This window comes from Trichosurus vulpecula, chromosome 6 (genome assembly GCF_011100635.1).
Source record: "Trichosurus vulpecula isolate mTriVul1 chromosome 6, mTriVul1.pri, whole genome shotgun sequence".
Taxonomy (NCBI): domain Eukaryota; kingdom Metazoa; phylum Chordata; class Mammalia; order Diprotodontia; family Phalangeridae; genus Trichosurus; species Trichosurus vulpecula.
This window is the reverse complement of record NC_050578.1, coordinates 90,512,304-90,532,489: the sequence shown is the minus strand read 5'-3', so window position 1 is coordinate 90,532,489 and position 20,186 is coordinate 90,512,304.

Below are 20,186 nucleotides of genomic sequence, written 5' to 3'. Positions count from 1 at the left end.
ATTAGAAGAGCCACATGAAGGCATTCCTTACAAAGGGTTTTTCCCCCTCTGTGAGAACTTTTTTATATTTCTAATTGTGGGAGTTCATTATTTCCAAAGATTATTGGATAGACGTTAAACAATTACAAATGAAAGGCTGCAACAGATGAAATTATGATAGTGTTAAAGGTGGAGAAAAAGAAAATAATGAGAGTGAGGTGATGATATTACTGATAAGCAGTTGAATGTGGTGGGAAGAGTGCTTGCACTCAGGAGAGATGAGTTGTATGTGCAGTCTTGCCATTATGAAATCTCTCCCAAAACAGAAGAGAAGAGCAAACTAGATAAAGTCCAGTAGTATGTTCTTTACAAGAAAAACATATAGGGACTTGAGTGTGATGTGATTTTGAAAAGTAAAACCATTTAGGAATGGCTAAAAAGAGCAATTATCTTATACAAATGAGGAACAAGAAGAAGAACCCACACAGAGGTACTGGATAGGGGAGGAGGGCTATTAATTCAGGAAACCTACTTTCATTGGGAATGGGATCAAAAGGAAATGATACATATATGTTTAGAAGAGTATAAAAGTCTTCTAAATTCAGAAAGAAACAAAATGCTAAAGGGATACTGAAGGGGGAGAGGATGAAGCAGTATATTTTTAATTCTCTCTCATGTTGTGCTGTGCACATGGCAATGCTTTGTTTTCCTCTTATTTTGTATTATTTTAGATTTAGTGCTTAAGTGTACTTCTTTTTTCTTTTATTTTTTGGTATTTAAGTTTAAAATTGAAAAAAATACCCAAAATGTAAAACTATATGGGATGTAAAAATTTACATAGAGTTTAAAAGAGGGAGGGAAGTAAAATATATTATACTTCAGTTAAGTCTTTTTTTTAAAGTAGGGGTAATAATCATAATTTCAAGTAAGACTACAGGATATATCACTGTGATTAAAAAATAAGCAGGTGAATTATATAATGTTAAAGGCACCAGGGAAAAAATAGATATCAATATATATCATTTATTTCACACATACAAATTTAATATATTTAATATATATACAGACACATTTATACATATGTTAATATATGTGTATGTATGTGAGTGCAAATACCTCCATATAGCTAACCTTTTCAGACATAGACACATAACCAAAGGAAAAAAAAATAAAGAAAGTGAAAAGAACTTTGGAAAATGCAGAGATGGTAAATCTCTGGAAATTAGTGAATGTGACTCAACTCCATCTAACATCTTTACAAAAACTCACTACATATTGCAAAGGCCTTGCTAACCATGACAAAAATAGAAAAGAAAAAAAAGGAAAAGAAAACATAATTACACATATAATTTACTAATCACAATGAAATTAAAATTTATATTCAATAAAAGCTCACGAAGCAAGAATAATTGACTAGAGACTGAACATAATTGTGAAGAACTGTTGGGTCAAACAACAAATTATTGATATGAGAGAAAATGTTATCAACAAAAATAACAATTATGTGTCAACATGTCTTAAGTAAGAGGATGTAGCTAGAAAGTCCTACGGAAGAAATTTGTGCCTCAAAATGCATTCAGCAAAGGGAAGAACAAACAGAGGAAGGAATCGGGAATTCGATGAAGCAAAAGCAACAAATCTAAAATCTCCAACACAAAAAAGCAGAAATTCTGAAAAACAAAGATTAATAACATTGAAGAAAATTATAATAAAACAAGGGCTTTGATGAAAAGGTTTTAAATAAAATGGATATAACATTTTAAAAAGATTATCTATTATATCCAAGTTGGATTTGTAACAGGAATACAGGGTTGATTCAGTATAAAAAGAATATATGTATACATCTCTATCTCTTTATATAGTGTGCATATGTATATGTGTGTATACACAGACACACATGCATGTATATACACGTGTATGCCCATATACACATGTACATATACATATACGCCCATACTTATGTAAATATGCATTATGTACATATACAAAATACACATATAAACATACATACACACATACATGTGTGTGTGTGTTCTTTGCCAATAGATAGGTGATATGAGCAAAAAATTCTCTTAAGAAGTTTAAAACATTAACAACTAGAGTGCCCTCAAAAGTGTTCTGAATCAGCACTTCTTACAACCCCACATGAAGTTGTATAAATGAACGTGGTGGTCACGAAAAATTTGGTGACAGTAAAAGTTTTTTGAATGTGTGACTAAAAATTAATTAAAAATCAAATGCATAAGGAATCCAAGGTGTTCCTGGCAATGTTTGCCTATGTCACACCATGGAACTTCACTGCAGCCTTGGTTCTGACAACACAATATGTACGCTTTGCGCTGTGCGTGCCATCAGGCCATATAATGCCAGTAAACACTGCCAAAAATACCTTGGCTCATATTTGAGACTATTGTATGCTACAAATGCAGTGTTTTCACTGGATACACAAAATTTTCTGCTCTTAAAAAAACATAATAGTATTTCCAGGTTTTTCTGAAATCTGCCTGCTCATGATTTCTTATAGCAGAATAGAATTCCATTACATTCATTTACCACAATTTGTTCAGCAGTTCCCGAATTGATAGGCATCCACTCAATTTACAATTCTTTACCATCTCAAAAAGAGCTGCTATAAACATTTTTTTTACATGTGGGTCTTTCTCCCTTTTATATGATCTCTTTTGGATACAGACCTAGTAGTGGTATTGCTGGATCAAAGACATGCACAGTTTTATGGCCCTTTGGGCATAGTTCCAAATTGTTATTCAACATGGTTAGATTAATTCACAACTCCACCAATAACGCATTAGTATTCCATTTTCCCCCATCTTCTCCAACATTTATCATTTTTCTTTTCTATCAAATTTGCCACTCTGATAGGTATGAGCTGGTACCCCAGAGTTGTTTTAATTTGCATTGTTCTAATTAATAGTGATTTAAAGTATTTTGCTGTGATTATAGAAAATTTTAGTTTCTTCATCCAAAAATGTCTGTTAATATTCTTAACCATTTATCAATTGGGGAATGTCTTGTGTCTTGTAAATTTGACTCAGTTCTCTATATATTTTAGAAATGAGGCCTTTATCAGAAGCACTGGCTATAAAAATTGTTTCCCAGCTTTCTATTTCCCTTCTAATTTTGATTGCACACTTGTTTTATTTGTGCATTTTAGTTTAATGTAATTAAAAGTATCCATTTTTCATTTCATATTTTTCTCTGTTTCTTATGTGGCCATAAAATCTAACAGGTAAACCATTCCTTGCTCCCCTAATTTGCTTATGGTGTTATCCCTTATGTCTAAATAATGTACCCATTTTGACCTTATACTGGTATAGGGTGTGAGTTGTTTAAACTAGTCTATGACTAGTTTATGCCACACTATTTTTCCAGTTTTGTAACAACAATACTACTTGCCCCTACTTTGGCTATGTAAGACCAATAACACCAGCACATAGGAGGGCTGCTAGCACAGGTTCTTTAATCTGCTTTTCTAAGAAAAGCAACTTTAAGGGGTTCACAATCTTATTTTAATTAAACATGCATATATCATTCACTTAGTTCAGGGGAAAAAAGTCAACACCCTGAACTGCAGAGCAAATACAAACAGAAATAACAAACAGAGAAAATATAAACAGATCAACAGACAGGCTTTTCTCTGACCATAGCAACACATGCATAAGTTACCAGAGAGAGAAGCACCAACACCTCGGTTTTCAAAACCGGGGAGTGGGCTCCTTAATGTCTACCCAGAGTCTCCCCTCCAACATTCTTCCAATGACTATGCCTTTAAAGCAAAATCCCAACCTCAGAGCATATATACCCTCTTTAGGGCCCTGGAGCTTAGTGCCTACTTAGCAAAAGGACTGGCAAAGGCTTAGCATCTACTTAGTGAAAGGGTGTGGGAAAGATCTTTAATCACTAGCAACACATCATATATATTATTTCCAATCAATGACTCTTGATTCAACCAAAAGCAAGACCCATCAAAGGCACTTAATTGCCTTAAATGCTGAGAAATACTCCAATACAAAAGAATACAAAAAGTCCCACTTTACTTGCTTGATTCAAACAAAGGCAAGACCCAAAAAAAGCACTTGGTTTTCTGAGTGCTGAGAAGCACTCCAAAACAAAAGACAGCAAAAAGTCCCACTTTACCTGCCATTACAAGTTTTCACAGCATTTTTGTCAAATAGTGAAGTTGGAGTCTTTGGGTTTATCAATCTGTAGATAATGATAGTCATTGACTATTGTGTCTTGTGTACCTAACCTATTCCACTGATCTACCACTCTGTTTCTTAGCCAGTACCAAATAGTTCAATGATGGCTGCTTTATAACATAGTTTTATATCTGTCATCACTAGGCCATGTTCGTTTGCTTTTTTCATTAATTCCATTGATATTCTTGACCTTTTGTTTGTCCAAATGAATTTTGTTAATATTCTTTCTAGTTCTACAAAATAATTTTTGGTAGTTTGATTGGTATGGCATTGAAAAAGTAAATTAATTTATGCAGCAGTGTCATTTTTATTATGTTACCTCAGCCTGTCCATGAGAAACTGATATATTTCCATTTGTTTAGATCTGATCTTGATTTTATATGTGTGAAAGATGTTTTGTAATTGTGTTCATGTAATTCCTGTGTTTGTCTTGGCAGGTAGACTCCTACTATGCGCTTCTCAAAAACCGATCAACCAACCAACCCAAAACACTGAATTACCATTTCCTTTGATTAAAAATTGTCCAATGTACAACGAAAGAAAACATCTAGTTGAAATTCACAACATAAATGCTTCATTCTTCCTGCATTCTTTATATCTACTTTCTAGCAAAGGTCAACAGCCTGATTCAGGATATATATTTTAGAACTCAGTCCACATTCTCCCTAGATTTCTGGCTTCCATTCTTTTCTGCTAGCAAAGTAAATCTTGGAAGATCATGCTCTGCTTAGTGCTTAAAAATAAATCAAAATAAGGAAATTTTCTCAAATATCCTTTTCTCCCTCAGTTGTGAAAATTCCTAACTTGGTATAAAGATGTTCCAAATATTATTTTAGTTAGACAATCTCTTATACCTTCAGCAATCAAGAGAAGTAAATACCTAACCATTTTTAGCCCCACTATAGGCAGGGTGTGGATTTATACATTGATTAATTAGAGAGATCACAACTGCAACTCTGTGATTATACGTGTTTTTACACACAAACATATACAAATATGCATACATGTATATATATAAGGTATGGTAATGTGTGTGTTCGTGTATATATGCACATATACATACATATACAGACTGTGTGTGTGTGTGCGTATGTGTGTGAGTGTGTGTACTCTGTCACTGATTTGCACATTCACTGGAAGATACATAAGTTGGAATCCTTTTACCCAGAGCTAAAACAGTTGAGCAGTAAGGTATTGGAACATCACATAGGGCTTTCTGATAACAGGTGCATTTGTGTTGAGAGAGGTGTTAGCCCATCTACATTCCTTCAAGAATTGATTGAATGAGGACAGAGGTGAGTCCGGCCACAGAAGAAAGGTATCACAATGAGTTCTTGGGATCACACAAGGCAGTAGGTTCAAGCCCATATTCAGGCTGGAAGAGAATTGCAAAGCATAGAGATGACAGTTTAGGCTTCTATAAGGGGGAAATAGAACCCCCTAAATTGGTGCCTTCTAACAAAGTTCCAAATCTTTGATAAAAGTTCTAATCTTGCAATAATATGTGCTAAGAGAGAAGAAAAAGAAGAAAAAGAAGGAGTAGGAGGAGGAGGAGAATGAGAAGGCAAATGAGAAGAAGAAAGAAGAAAGCAAGTCCATTTAAAAATATGCAGACAATACATGGGAAGAACAGACACAGAGTAGTAAGATACAAACATGAAGAATATGTTTCAAATGCAACTACCACCTCTATAGTGGGGGACCCCATTGCCCATTCTTTTCTCATAATATCTTCATATTGCTTCTTACACAAAACAATGTTTCTCTCTACTGGATAAGCTATTTAGTTGAGCTCCAAGAGCCTTCTACTCTCCATAGCCAGCTCCAAAGTATGAGGGTTAATTTGTATTTGAAATCGCTATTTGATCACTTCTGACAAATACCTCCCTCAATCTACTCTCCCTTCTATCAGCTCTCCTTCCTTTTCCTTCCTCTTCCCCCTACCACTTCTTCCATCCTTTCTGCCCTACTTTCTATCCACAGCTCTTTTCTTTTCACTTTCTCCACCTACTTCCCTACAGAGTAAGATAGATTTCTATAACTAACTGAATGTGTAAGTTATTTCTTATTTGAGCCAAATCTAATGATAATAAAGTTCAAGCAATGTTCACCCCACTCCCTTCTTTCCCTCTTCTGTAATAGGTCTATAATTTATCCTATTCTGCCTCCCTCTTTCATCTTCTCCCAATATAATCTTTTTTAACCCCTTAATTAATTAATTTTGGCATCACATCAAAGTCAAATTATACCCATGTTCTCTTGCTATGTATGCATCTTCTAAATGCCATAATAAAGATACAGACACCTATAGCCTCCAGCTGCTAGGACCTGAGGCCCCAGGACACAAAGCCAGTGACCAGGATCCAGCCCCCCAGCATGAGAAGTTTTGGATACTGCAAAATGTGCTCCAGCAGGAGAGCTCAACTTTAAAGGAGAGAGAATAGGCAAACAAAATTAGTAAAAAGCAAGAATGAACATTAACCATAGAGGATTACTATGGTGAGAAGATCAAAATACAAACTCAGAATAGGACAACACTGTCAATATGCCTTTCTTCCTTCCTTCCTTCCTTCCTTCCTTCCTTCCTTCCTTCCTTCCTTCCTTCCTTCCTTCCTTCCTTCCTTCCTTCCTTCCTTCCTTCCTTCCTTTCTTTCTTCCTCTTTCTTTCTTTTTCTTTGTTTCTTTGTTAGTTTCTTTGTTTCTTTCTTTTCTTTCTCCCTTAAAAAAAACCTTAAGCCCATTTCATTCTGAAGCTCATAGACTGGACCACAATAGGTCCCTGTCCAGCCTCCACTTAATGGCTATATTTTGGGCCCTCCTGGCTTAGAGCGAATGTCAATAGTAATTGTTTCTCTTTGGAAGAGCAATACTGAGGGTCTTCCCTTCCAAGATTGATTTTTTTTAATTTTTTCTTCTAATTAAAGGGGCCATCCCTCGATTCGCCTCTTACAGAGGCCTATTCACTGAATGAGCAATGCTTCATTCAAAGTGAGAACCTGAAAGGCCTTAGCCTAAAAGGTCCAGGGTCTCCCACTGCATACTGGGCCATCTCCAGTCATCCTGATGAATATCTCACTACTGGACTGTAACAACAACATTGCTAGCAGCTGCTATGGAGGTGAAAGACCAACAACATCAGCACACAGAAGGGCTACTAGCACAGGACCTTTCATCTGCTTTTCTAAGGAAAACAACTTTGAGCGGTTAACAATCTTACTTTATTTAAACATACATATATCATTCACTTAGTTCAGAGGAAAAAGTCAGCACCCTGAACTTCAGAGAAAATTCAAACAGAAATTATGAACAAAAAAAATATAAACAGAGCAAATAACACAAATCAACAGACTTCTAGCTGTCTGGCCAAAGCTATACATACATTGTTACGAGAGAGAAGCACCAACATCTGGGTTTTGAAAGCTGAGGGGGCTCCTTAATGGCTACCTAGAGTCTCATCTGGTCAAATCACAGGACACCCTTCCAGTGAGTGAGCCCCAAACAAAATGTTAACCTCAGAGTATATACACACTTCTTCAGTGTCAGAGTACTTCACACCTCTCAAGGGTTTCAGGCCTCTAGTGACCTAACTAGCAAAAAGGGTGTGAGCCTTCCTACAAAGACAAGACTCAATCAAAAGCACTTGGTTGCCTTAGTGCTGAGAAGCACTCCAAAACAAAAGATAACAAAAAGTCCCACTTTGCTTGCCATTACATGGACCCATATGGCTCTGGAGGAGAAAGTGAGGCTGTTGACCTTGCACCGCCCTCCCTCCCTCACATCCAATTTAACTACAAGTCATGTCACCATTTCCCTGATGTCATAGTCTCTTTAAAAATGAAGGACAAAAACACACATATGGACACACATATGGACACACATACGCACACACACATTCTTTCTTCTTTGTGCTTCTCTTGAGTCTTGTGCTTGAAAATCAGATTTTATGTTCAGCTCTAGTTTTTTTTTTTTCATCAGGAATGATTTAAAGTCCCTTATTTCATTGAATATCCATCTTTCTCTCCGAAAAATTATGCTCAGTTTTGCTGAGTATTTGATTCTTGGTTTTAATCCAAGCTACTTTGCCTTGTGGAGTGTCATATTCCAAGCCCTCTGATCCTTTAATGTGGAAGCTGCTAATTCCTGCATAATCCTTACTATATAACTAATTACTAGTAACTATCTTAGGCATAGGTTTTACATTTTCCATATATAAAATATAAATATCCTATCCTTATTTAGTCTCTTGTAATTGGTCTTTGGTGTATACCTTATATTTCTCTCAGCTTTTGTATGTCAAATCTTCTACTGAGTTCAGGGTTGTTTTTTTTTTAATGGAGTCCTGAAAATCCGACAGTTGGTCAAATGTCCTTTTTTCTATTCAAAATTATGCTTAGGTTTGCTGGGTATGATATTTTTAGCCAGAGGTCCAGTTCTTTTGCTCTTCAATATATGGTGTTCCAAGAACTCTGATCTTTTAGTTTTGCCAACACTAGGTCTTGTGTGATTCTAATCGTGGAACCATCACATATAAATTCTTTTTTTGTAGTTGCTCATAATTTTTGCCCTTGATCTAGGGGCTTTGGAATTTAACTATAACCTTCCTGTGACTTTTTCTTGTAGGATGTCTTTCAGGTGGTGATTAGCAGACTTTATCTATTTCTACTTTCTCCTCTTGTTCTAATGCTTCAGGAAAATTTTCTTTAATTATTTCTTGTATTATTGTATTAAGATTCTTTTTTTTTATCAGAACTTTCAGGTTATCCAATTGTTCTTATGTTTCCTTTTCTTGATCTGTTCTCTACATCCATTGTTTTTCTTATGAAATGTTTCACATTCTCTTCTATTTTTTTTCATTCTTCATGTGTGTGTGTGTGTTTGTGTTTGTGTGTGTGCGTTAAATTTCTTCATCTCTTATAACTTCACTGGCTTCCCCTTGCCCAATTATGATTTTGAAGGAGTCATTTTCTTCCTTAAGATTCTGGATCTCCATTTCTAATTCGTTGACTTTTTTGTCATATCATTCTTGGTTTGTTTTTGTCCTTATATTTCTTTTTAATTTTTCTTCAATCTTTCTCACTTAATTTTTAAAATCTTTTTCTTAAAATTCTTCAATGAACTCTTTTTAGGCAAGTGACCATTTTACATTGTTCTTTGGGGTAGAAGGAGGTTGTATCTTTGTTTCAATACCCTCCTCTGGAGTCAAATCCCAGACTCCTCCAGCCTCATAGTAGGTTTCTATGATTGGATAATTTTTCCTTTGCCCGTGTATTTATTTTTGGTAACAGTTTAGTTTTTATAATTACCTCAAGTCCTGGGGTATTCATAAACCCCTTTGGGGCTTTGAATATAGGCATGATGACAGTGTTCTCCTATTCTGAGTTTGTATTTTGATCTTCTCACTGTAGTAATTCTCTATGGTCAATGTTCATTCTTGCTTTTTGCTAATTTTGTCTGCCTATTCCCTCTCTTTTAAAGTTTAGCTCTCCTGTTGGAGCATGGGGCAGTATCCAAAACTTCTCATTCTGGGGCACTGGAGGCTGGTCACTGGCTTTGTGTCCTGGGGCCTCAGGTCCTGGCAGCTGGTGGCTATAGGTGTCTGGCAGCCTACCTGTTGCTGAGCTGAGGTCCTAATGGTGGCTTCTGGCCTGTGGTGAACCCAGGTGGGGTTTTTCTGAGTTTCCTCAGTGCTACATTGAAGTATGTTTATGTCTGGCCCCTGGAGAATGCCTGTCTGCTCAGGACTGTGCTGAATCTCCTGGAAGTAAAGCAGCAGAAGATGTCCAACTGCCTTCCTATTGGCTTAGAAAACCACAAATTAACAATACTTCTACTGTATTTTAATTTATTTTGTAAACAATTCTCAATTAATTTTTTTATCTGATTTAGGCTATCTTACAGGCAGGAAGTTTTAAGTCTGACATGTCTGTTTTAAAATGTGAAATTAATTTTTTTATAAAAAAGCCTGATTTGATTCTTTGTCCTTTGGAGAAGATATTAAACTGTAATATGTAATTATCTTTCTGGTTACCTATGTACTCATATTCATCACAAGTTCTCTATTGTGCCCCATGACATGATATTTATTCTTATCTTTGGGCTTAAGATGCACTTAATTTCATCCAAGCCTTTGTTTCTCTGTTTCTCTGTTAATCTTCCCATAAACATTATCTTTCAAAAATTTATTGTTTTTTTACAATGCTTTTTATAGTAGCAAGCTTTTCCCTGAAAGAAAAGCCCATTTTTTTTTCAAATGGCCAACATGAGACAGCATGAAAATGCATCTGAGTCTTTTTGTTATTTAGCTTTAGGTGAAAGAAATTAATTTGACCTTGTGGGGGTAAAAGTCAAGAGAATATGGCCACTAAAATCTGTACAGAAATAGGACCCAAGGCTAGATTTTGCCTCCTATCTGTCATTCATGCCTTGAGGAGAAAAAAATGACTATCACCTGGAACCTAACAATAGCTGGTGTAAGGATTTATCCAGAAGCAATCTTGCACTTGGATATAAATTTGATCAGACCAATGACATATAGAAACTGACAAGTCCAAACTTATTCTCCTAAGAGAATGAATTAATTTAGAGGAGAATAAGACCCTGAGATGTTGATGGGGCAAATGTTTGTATTTTTTCAAAATAAATACCTCCTTGTAAAAATCTACTAATGTTAAGTGGTTAAATGGAAATAGGATGCTCATTATTGCCTAACAGTCAAAAGGAAGAAAACCATGGGAGGCTTGAGAGAATGGAATTAGAAATGAGACACCTCAAACCCCTCCAGGTTATCCCTCAGACACTGAGCAGAAGATGTAGTTAGCCATGCTCTCAGGGAGTAAACCTAGGGATGCTTTCTATAACAGTATATAGTGGTCCTTGCGTTTAAAACCTTCTACAACCCCATCCTGTTTCAACCTACTGTTAAAAAATGATGATAGATTACTCCTTAAACACCCTATCCTATTCCACCTCCCCATTTTGTAATACCTTTAGAGTTCAATTCAAGTGCCAACTTATATCAGAGAACTTTATTAATTCTTTTATTTGTTTCCTCTATTCCTAACAGATAGCCAGCCCTTAATGTGATCCTGGTACTAAAAAAATAAAAATAAAAAAGAACTAGAGGAAAGCCTTCAGCACAATAAGAGTATTTACAGGGAGACATGAGTAAAAGCAATAAAATAGGAGAAGGTAAAGCGCATGGTCATCTACACAGCTTGAGATAGATATCCTTATCAATGAGATCACTTATCCATTGAAGTAATGCTATATTGCAATTGACCTTTGGTTCAACAGAAAAGAAATCTTACAATTATAAATCAAAGCATCTGTCACTCAGATTTAGAATTATTATTTAAAAGAATCCAATATGACATAAGCCCCTTGAAGGTATCAACTGCTTGATTTTTGTCTTTCATCCCCATTTCCTCCCACAATGCCAATGAATTGTAGCTGTCTAATAAATGCTGATTGATCTGAACTTCAATAATAGGTACAGTGAAACAAGCTGCATATGGTGAGGGGGGGTGAGGTAAATAGCTGAAACAGAAAAGAATTTAATTTTATAGGACTTAGGAGAAATATTATTTGCCATTTGTTGTATGCCAATGCTAGCTACAGTATACAACTATAGAATAAGCATCATTTCAGTTTTTGACTTAGCAAATATAAATCTCAGATTCAAAATCTCATTGCCAAGATAGCTCTCTGGGGCATTTTGATCTACAAACTGTTTTTTTTTTTGCCTTCAGGCACATATTCTTTGACTTTTCTCTTAAAAGCATTCATTTTAAAGTGGTAGTTTCATCATCTTACATTGTTAAAAAATGAGCACTGATTTGCCACTCTCTGCCATCCTCTTTCCACCTGCACGTGAATATGGAGAGTAAGAGTCCATTCTACATATATACACACACACATAAATACATACACACACTTGTAATATACATTACATATGTACATGTATATATACATATTCATATATGTGAAGATTTGTGTGCATTATGTATTATTACACATATACGCACATGTAGGTATAAATAATATGCACACACATATTCTTTGTATATGATGCAATGAACGGTAAATTTTTCTAAGTGCATCATTCCCTGTACCTAAAGTTTAAAAATTACAATTTTGTAGAATGGGGAGTTATGTGTTTAGCAACCAACAACTATGTGTCATCTAAAGATCATTGAAATTTAGCTGAGATTTCTTTAGGATAAAAAAAGATATATAGACACAAAGAGTTTTTTCTAAAATATTTAAATTGAAAAGGGGAAAATAAAAATGTTTTAAAGTTCAAAGTCTAAATAATACTTTAATTTGGAGGGGCACTGCATTACTTAATATTTGAAGCACCATAGGATACATTATGTACTCAAATCATATTTCTGGGGCTAAGAAAGAACAGACTTTCTTCCTTCCCCATCTCTGCATACTGATAAGTGCTTCAGGGGACTAATGAATGATAAACCCTTGTTCATATGTTCAGTCCCTCTCTAGTGTTCCACTGCAATCATTTTGGCTATGCCTTCTGGATAGAAGATTTTAGTCCTTTCTGAATGTCTGCTAGTGGCATCTCCGAGAACTGTCACTTGGGTTGGAGGGATTGGGAAGCACTCCACTGTGCCAATCTTAAACTTGTACCATGAGGGAAGACAAAACCTTCTGAAAAAAAATAGAATATGGCTGAGTTTTGCTGAAGTTGGCATGTATTTGGGGAACAGTTTGCTATGGAATCTGAACAATCTGAATAGTGTGATATGTTTATTTTATAATTGCATATGGCAAGTATTTGCACACACACAAATACACACACACACACACACTCACACATTTTTCCCTCAGTCTGTTAACTGAAAGGGAAAAAAGTGATCAGATGCAAAATGTGCTGAGATTATAATAGACTTTACTCAGAATCAGGAATTCTTCCATTGCTGCAAGAACAAACAAATAACAAGAAATGTTTCCTCATTCTTTTCACAATTTACTGATGGATGAAAATCCTTAAAGTACTGCTTTAATTCCCCCATTAGACATGGAAATACTAGTTCCTGAAAAAACGGATGACCAACTCACTTAATAGTGTTTGGTTTTTTTTTCCCACTTCTTCTGCAGTATGGGTTCTGGTTGTGGGAGGATTCAAGAGTAAATTTCAATTATTTTATTTCTATAACCCCAGACTACACAGTAGCCAAATTTCACTGAGCAGATCAAGTATTTGGAGTTAAAAAGTGTTTAAAATTTGCCTAACATGAAAATCAAAGTCAACTTAGATCAGTAGAACAGCAATAGTCAGGTACTAGAAGTGATGTAGGAAGGAGTCAGATTCACAAAAGTGCAGAAAGTAACCTCAGGCAATCACAAGCCAAGTAATTACTCTTAGAATCCCAAGTTTCCTTCAAAAAAAACCTGAGTTGTCACTTTCTATAAAAGGTCTTTCCTGATATTGTCATCTAAGTGAAACTTAGGACTTGGAGTCATGATCCCCTGAGTCCAAATCCAGTCTAAGACACTTAGCTGTGTGAACCTGGGAAAATAACTTTATTGCCATGTGACACAATTCCCTCACTTGAGAAAGAAGAAGTAATAATAACACTTACCTCACAGGGTTGTTATGAAGATGAAATGAAATAATATTTATGAAGCACTTTGCAAAGCTTAAAATTGTCTATAAATGCTAGCTAATATCATCACCATAATTATTATTTTATATTATCTTCACTCATTGACACTTTCTTGAAATTGTTTTGTATTATTTTGTTTTCATTTATATATATATATATACACACACACACATACACACACACACACATATATATATACACATATGTGTGTATACGTGTACCCACATACCTATACCCATACCTACCCACACACACACATAAGTGTGTATGTATGTATATGTGTGTATGTATATACATACATATATATATATGTATATATATATGTATGTGTATATATATATATATGTATGTATGTATCTATATAATCTGTGTATAAGATGTATTGCCCAGCAAAATGTAAGTTCCTGAAGGGCAGGAGCTGTTTTGTTTTTGTTGTTGCTTTATTAAAATTTTTGCTTTTATTTTGTTTTTATCAAGTATAAGGCACTGGGGACAACTAGGTGGTGCACTGGAGCCTGAGCTGTAGAGGGAAATGGCAAACCATTCCAATATCTTTACCAAGAAGATCCCAGATGGGGTCGGGAAGAGTCAGATATGACTCAAAATAACTGAACAACAGGAACACATTCAAAACCACTGTTATTATTTTTGTTGTTCACTTGTTTCAGTCATGTCTAACTCTTTGTGATACCATTCGTGGTTGTTTTTTTTTTGGCAAAGATACTGGAGTAGTTTTTTATTTGCTGCTCTATTTCATTTTACAGATGAGGAAACTGACACAAACAAGGTTAAGTGACTTGCCCAGAGTCACATAGCTAGTAAAGGTCTGAGGCCATATTTGAACTCAGGAAGATGAATCTTCCTGAGTCCAAGCCCAGCACTCTATCCACTTCAATTTCTCATACCCTGTATATGACTCTTGTCTCTGTCTCTCTCTCTCTCTCTCTCTCTCTCTCTCTCTCACACACACACACACACACACAAACATTGAGTATGTATGAATATACATATGTATATATGCATGTATGTATGTATAAAACCAAGCCATAGGTTTCTAGTAAAATGTATGGGCCTATACGCTTGGATAATGGTACAGAGGAAGAGGAGGAGGATTGTACTTCTGTGATCTCATCAGAGTGGTTACAGTGTTCCAACAGACAGATAAGTAGAATGAAGTAGACTGTCTTCACTAGATATTGAGTTCAAAATAGCAATCTGATAGTGAAATAATAAGTAGCATCAATATAGTGCTCTAGGATTGCAAAGGGCTTTGGGTACATTATTTTATTTGATCGTCAAAACAACTTAGGAAGGGAGGTGCTATTATTACCCTCATTTTGTACATCAGGAAGCTGAGGCTTAAAGAACTTCTCCCATTGCTCAATTCAACATGGGATTGCCAGCTCCCAAACAATGGACATGAGTCACTATTAACAGTATTTGTTTCTTTGCTTGTTTTCCAGGGGTGAAGAGTAGGAGTGGAGGAAGATCCAAATTCAGAGAGTTTAAGTGATTTGAACCAGTTGTAACAACAATGCTGCATGTAGCTGGTGTGGAGGTGTAAGACCAATAACACTAGCACATAGCAGGACTGCTAGCACATGTTTTTTGATTTGTTTTTCAAAGGAAAGAAACTTTAATGTGTTTACAATCTCACTTTAATTAAACACACATATATCATTCACTTAGTGCAGGGGGAAAAGTCAGCACCCTGAACCTCAGAGAAAATGCAAACAGAAATTACAAGCAGAAATTATATCAACAGAGAAAATAACACAAAGCAGCAGTCAGGGCTTCTGTCTGTCCAAAGAAATACATACATAATTACCAGAGAGAGAAGAACAAACATCTGGATTTTCAAAGTTGAGTGGGCTACCCAGAGTCTCTTCGGACAAAATCACAGGAATGCTATTCCAATGAGTGAGCCCCAAAGCAAAATGCTAACTTCAGAGTATATATACACTTTTTCAGGGTCAGAGGGTGTCACAAAAATGTGACTTAAAGTCATGTGACTTAGGTTTTCTAGTGACTTAAGCAGGTCATCAACGACTCATGATTCAATCAAAGACTCTTGATTGAAACAAAGGCAAGACTCAATCAAAGGCAGTTGATTACCTTAGTGCTAAGAAGCACTCCAAAAGAAAAAAAAAAAAAGAGCAAAAAGTCCCACCCTGCTTGCCACCACACCAGATCATTCAGCTAGTAAGGATCTGAGAAAGGATTTGAACTTAGGTCTTCTGGACTCACATGGAAAGTAACAGTCTTATCAAATGATAAAATTCTCCAATCTTATATAGGTTGGTCCTTGGACAATAGACACAAAGTCCTTTATAGGTCATATTTTTCCACTTTGGTAGAAATTTGCATATTCTGTAGTTTATTAGTGTGGTCTTCAAAAACCTGAAGTCACTTCTATGCCTTGATGTTACCTCCATGTCTCAAATAAACATTCTCTCCTCCTGAAAACAGATTACAACTTAAATAGAGAAATTAAAGTGAGTTATATTAAGTAAATCAAAAGTAAGTGTTCATAGCCAGATAATACATGGAAAAGGCTGGATTAGAATTAAAACCTTCTAGTTCTAATGGCCAAGTTTATCACTCTAAACACATTACCTCAACTAAATATTTCTTTCCTCTTACCCTGTGAAATAAGCATTATGAGTTATGTTAAACAGGTTTTATACACAACTATGTATTTTCTCAGAACATTTTGTCTTTGGATCTCTGATCTCCTTGGTATAGAAAACTACTAGTGAGTAAAGTCCCTCTACAGTCACAGATCAGTACCTAATCTATTATTTAATTTTAAAAGGTGGCCTGGAGGTCCTGAAAAATTTAGTGAACAATTCAAGTCACATGGCTATAAGATGTCAAAAGGCAGACTTGAATATGGGTCATCCTGACTCAGAGGTCAGCTCTCTATCCACTCTGTCCTCTACCTTTTTTTCTTTATTACTTGTGCTGTCATTAATTATCATTGATTAAACATCCACATCAATATTGTTTAAACTTGGGTACAATGTAAAATACCTCATCTAAATAGATATCTAAATAGATAGTCCTCTCTAGGGACTTACTATTTATCATGGGGTATAATGAAGTCAGGTAAATGCCCCAAATGCAAGGCAATATATTTCCCATTCTCAGCACTGTAATGTGGTACATTAGGCCAAATTAAATTTTGTGTCAAATCACTCAACATGCTGAGCATTTCGTTAGGGCCTAAGAAAGCCATTTATTTGAATTTAAAAAAAAATGCTTTCCCTGAAAAGTTGAAAATATGTACTAAGCAATGTGGACTCTAGCTCTCTTTTACTGTATTTCAATGATTTAAAAATCCTTAAAATGGAAACAGACCAATGAGAAAATAAGTTTTGCATGCAAAACTATAAACAGCAATCATTTTGCAGATACTAGAAAAACTTTGCTCCAGTGAAGCAGCACAAGCTTTCAAAGCAGCAACAACAGAAGGTTCAATGCCATTCGGAATTTCTTTTGTGGAGATGGCTTGGAATGATTCTGGAAGCATTCCTGAATGTGATAATATATGTAATTAAATGATCTGCAGAACAGTTAAGGGGGTTTTCAGCAGTTGGGTACTCTATTGAGTTCTGGTTGTATAATGAGATTGTAGGTGAACTTGAATTCAACTGAAAATCAAAATCACTTTTGTGGCATTCCACCCATATTCACAAGTATCTGTGGTGTGAAGCAACTCTTATATAATTAGGAAAGGATGAATTGACTCATCTTTAAGCAAATGTCTTCACCTTCTAATTGTGCAAGCAAGAATGTGGGCCTACTATGTGCCAGGCACTGTGCTAGGCAACAAGCATGCAAAGACTAAAGGAGCCATTAAATTTTAAGCACGTGGGAGGTAGACAAGGTAAATAAATACTTCTAGGTATGTACATGGTAAAACCAAATACATTTCAGGGAAAACTAGTATCTGCAGCTATCAGAATGGCACCTATTGAAAGAGTAGGTTTTAACAGTTTTCTGGTGAGTTTTAAAGTATGAAATAATTTAAAAGGACACTAATTTTCAACTTCACCCTAAAATGCTCAGGGAGGTCAATTATTTTTATTGACCTCCTTTGAAAAAAGTATTCTTCGAGTGTATGTTAATCAGTTAGAGTATTACTCAATTTATTTCCTTTGTGATGATTATCCAAATAGAGTGAATTTTCTGTTTTTCTGTATCTTCTAAGATTTAATCTAAAATCTCATTAAAAGGGATGGGGAAAGTATTATAATATTTTATGTAGAAAGTTTTTGATTCCCTAAGAGATGTCTTATATATCTCCTTGTTTGGGTAAAATTTTAGGGTAACATTATCTCAAAGGTAATCCTGGTCATGCTCCTCTTCCTTTGATTCCCTACTCCCATCACGTCGAGTAGTTGAGATGATAATGGGGGACCTAGGTAAAACAGTGGGTAGAGTTCCTGCACCTGAATCAAGAAGATCTGAATTCAAATTTGACCTCAGATATTTATTAGCTGTGTGATTGGGGGCAATTCAATTAGCCTCTGTTTGCCTCAGTTTCCTTATTTATTTTATTTTATAATATAGCACCTAACTCCCAAGGTTACTGTGAGGATCAAATGAAATAATAACTATAAAGCCCTTAGCATATTGCCTGGCACATAATAGTCACTGTATAAATGTTAGCTATTATTATGTATTATGAAGTTGCCAATATAGTCAGAGAGGACCATATGTGGTAGGCAAGGTGGTAAGAGTTGGTGATTCCTTTTAAAAGAGTAAATAATTTCATCTGATTTAGCAACAAAATACTGGAATAGAACTTGCCCACATGCATGAGGGCTTTAAATATCTAAGCCTTGGATTGATTAAGATTTTAAGAGTTGGAGGCAGTCCATTAGTGAAAGACCCTGGGCAAGTCACTTAACCCCTTTTACTTCAGTTCCTCATCTGTAAAATGAGCTGGAGAAGGAAATGGCATACTACTTCAATACCTTTGCTAAAAAAAAACCAAACAAACAAACAAAAAAAACAAAACAAAAAAAGGTTAGGAAGAGTTAGACCTGACTGAAATGACTGAACAACAACAGATATATGAATATACATATTTGTACGAATATATGAATGTAAACAATGAGGTACATAGGAAATATAAACAGGTTAGACAGAAGGTAGTCAGGGAAGTGAGATGGTACACTGGATATAGTTCCAGGCTTGGAGTTAGGAAAGCTTATCTTTCTCAGTTCAAATACAGCCTCAGATAGTTACTAGCTGGGTGACCCTGGGAAAGTCACTTAGCCATGTTTGCTTTTTCATCTATAAAAAGAACTGGAGAAGGAAATGGCAAACCACTCTGCCAAGAAAACCCCAAATTGGGTTAGAAAAAGTCAGACACAACAGAAAAATGACTGATGAATAACTGAATCTTTGGAGTATATATAGAGTAAAAACCCTGCAGGGCTGTCTGTTGGGAATTTGTGCATCTTCCACATGTTGGCCATAAAACCTAGCTAAGAAGGAAACCTACTGTTAGTCATTTTGAGACAATTACAAGCCCAGTTGAGGAAGCTATAACACACTCTCCATCCAGACACAAATTCAGAGAGGTCATCCCTACAGTGTACAAACATTTTCAAGGAGCATGACTTCTGGAAATAGAGAAGAGAGCAACTGAGATTTCAGGAGTTAGCTAACTCAACTTTTCAATAGAGAGTTGAGCTTTCCATTAGGAAAGAAAAGAAATCAAAAACCTGCAAAACTGGAATTGTGAATCACTTTTGTCACTTTATCTACAGTAGTTCAATGCCCTGGTATTCTATGCCCACCTTTCCTACAAATGCTATGGTCAGTAGCTACCATTTCATCTTAGTACACACCTTAGCTAAAAGTGACTTGTTCCACTGAATGAAGATTAATGGAAAGCACATTGTTGTGGTTTCATAAGCTACAGTATTAGGAACTCAGACCCATAGGGCAAGCCCTAGATTCAGTGGGCACATCAGCCACAATATAAGGCCCCATTCTGTGAATGTAAATACCAATGGGATCTGGGGGGGATAATACCCCAGAGTGGATCACAATAGCATTTAGAGTTGGAAGGAACTTTAAATGCCATCAAGACTAACATTTATTTTACAAATGAATTAAGTGAGTTTTAGAAAGCTTAAGTGACATTCCCATGATCATGTAGGTAATAAGTGTGACAAGCATATTTTGAGCTCGGAACTTGCTTATTCCAAGTCCAGGACTCTCATTCCACCCAATCTTTACTACACATAACACTCTATACTTTTTCCTTCCCCCTATAATACTATCTTTCATGACTGAAATGAATCAACCTTCACATAGCTCTATATTTTGAAATTCCTCCCTCCTT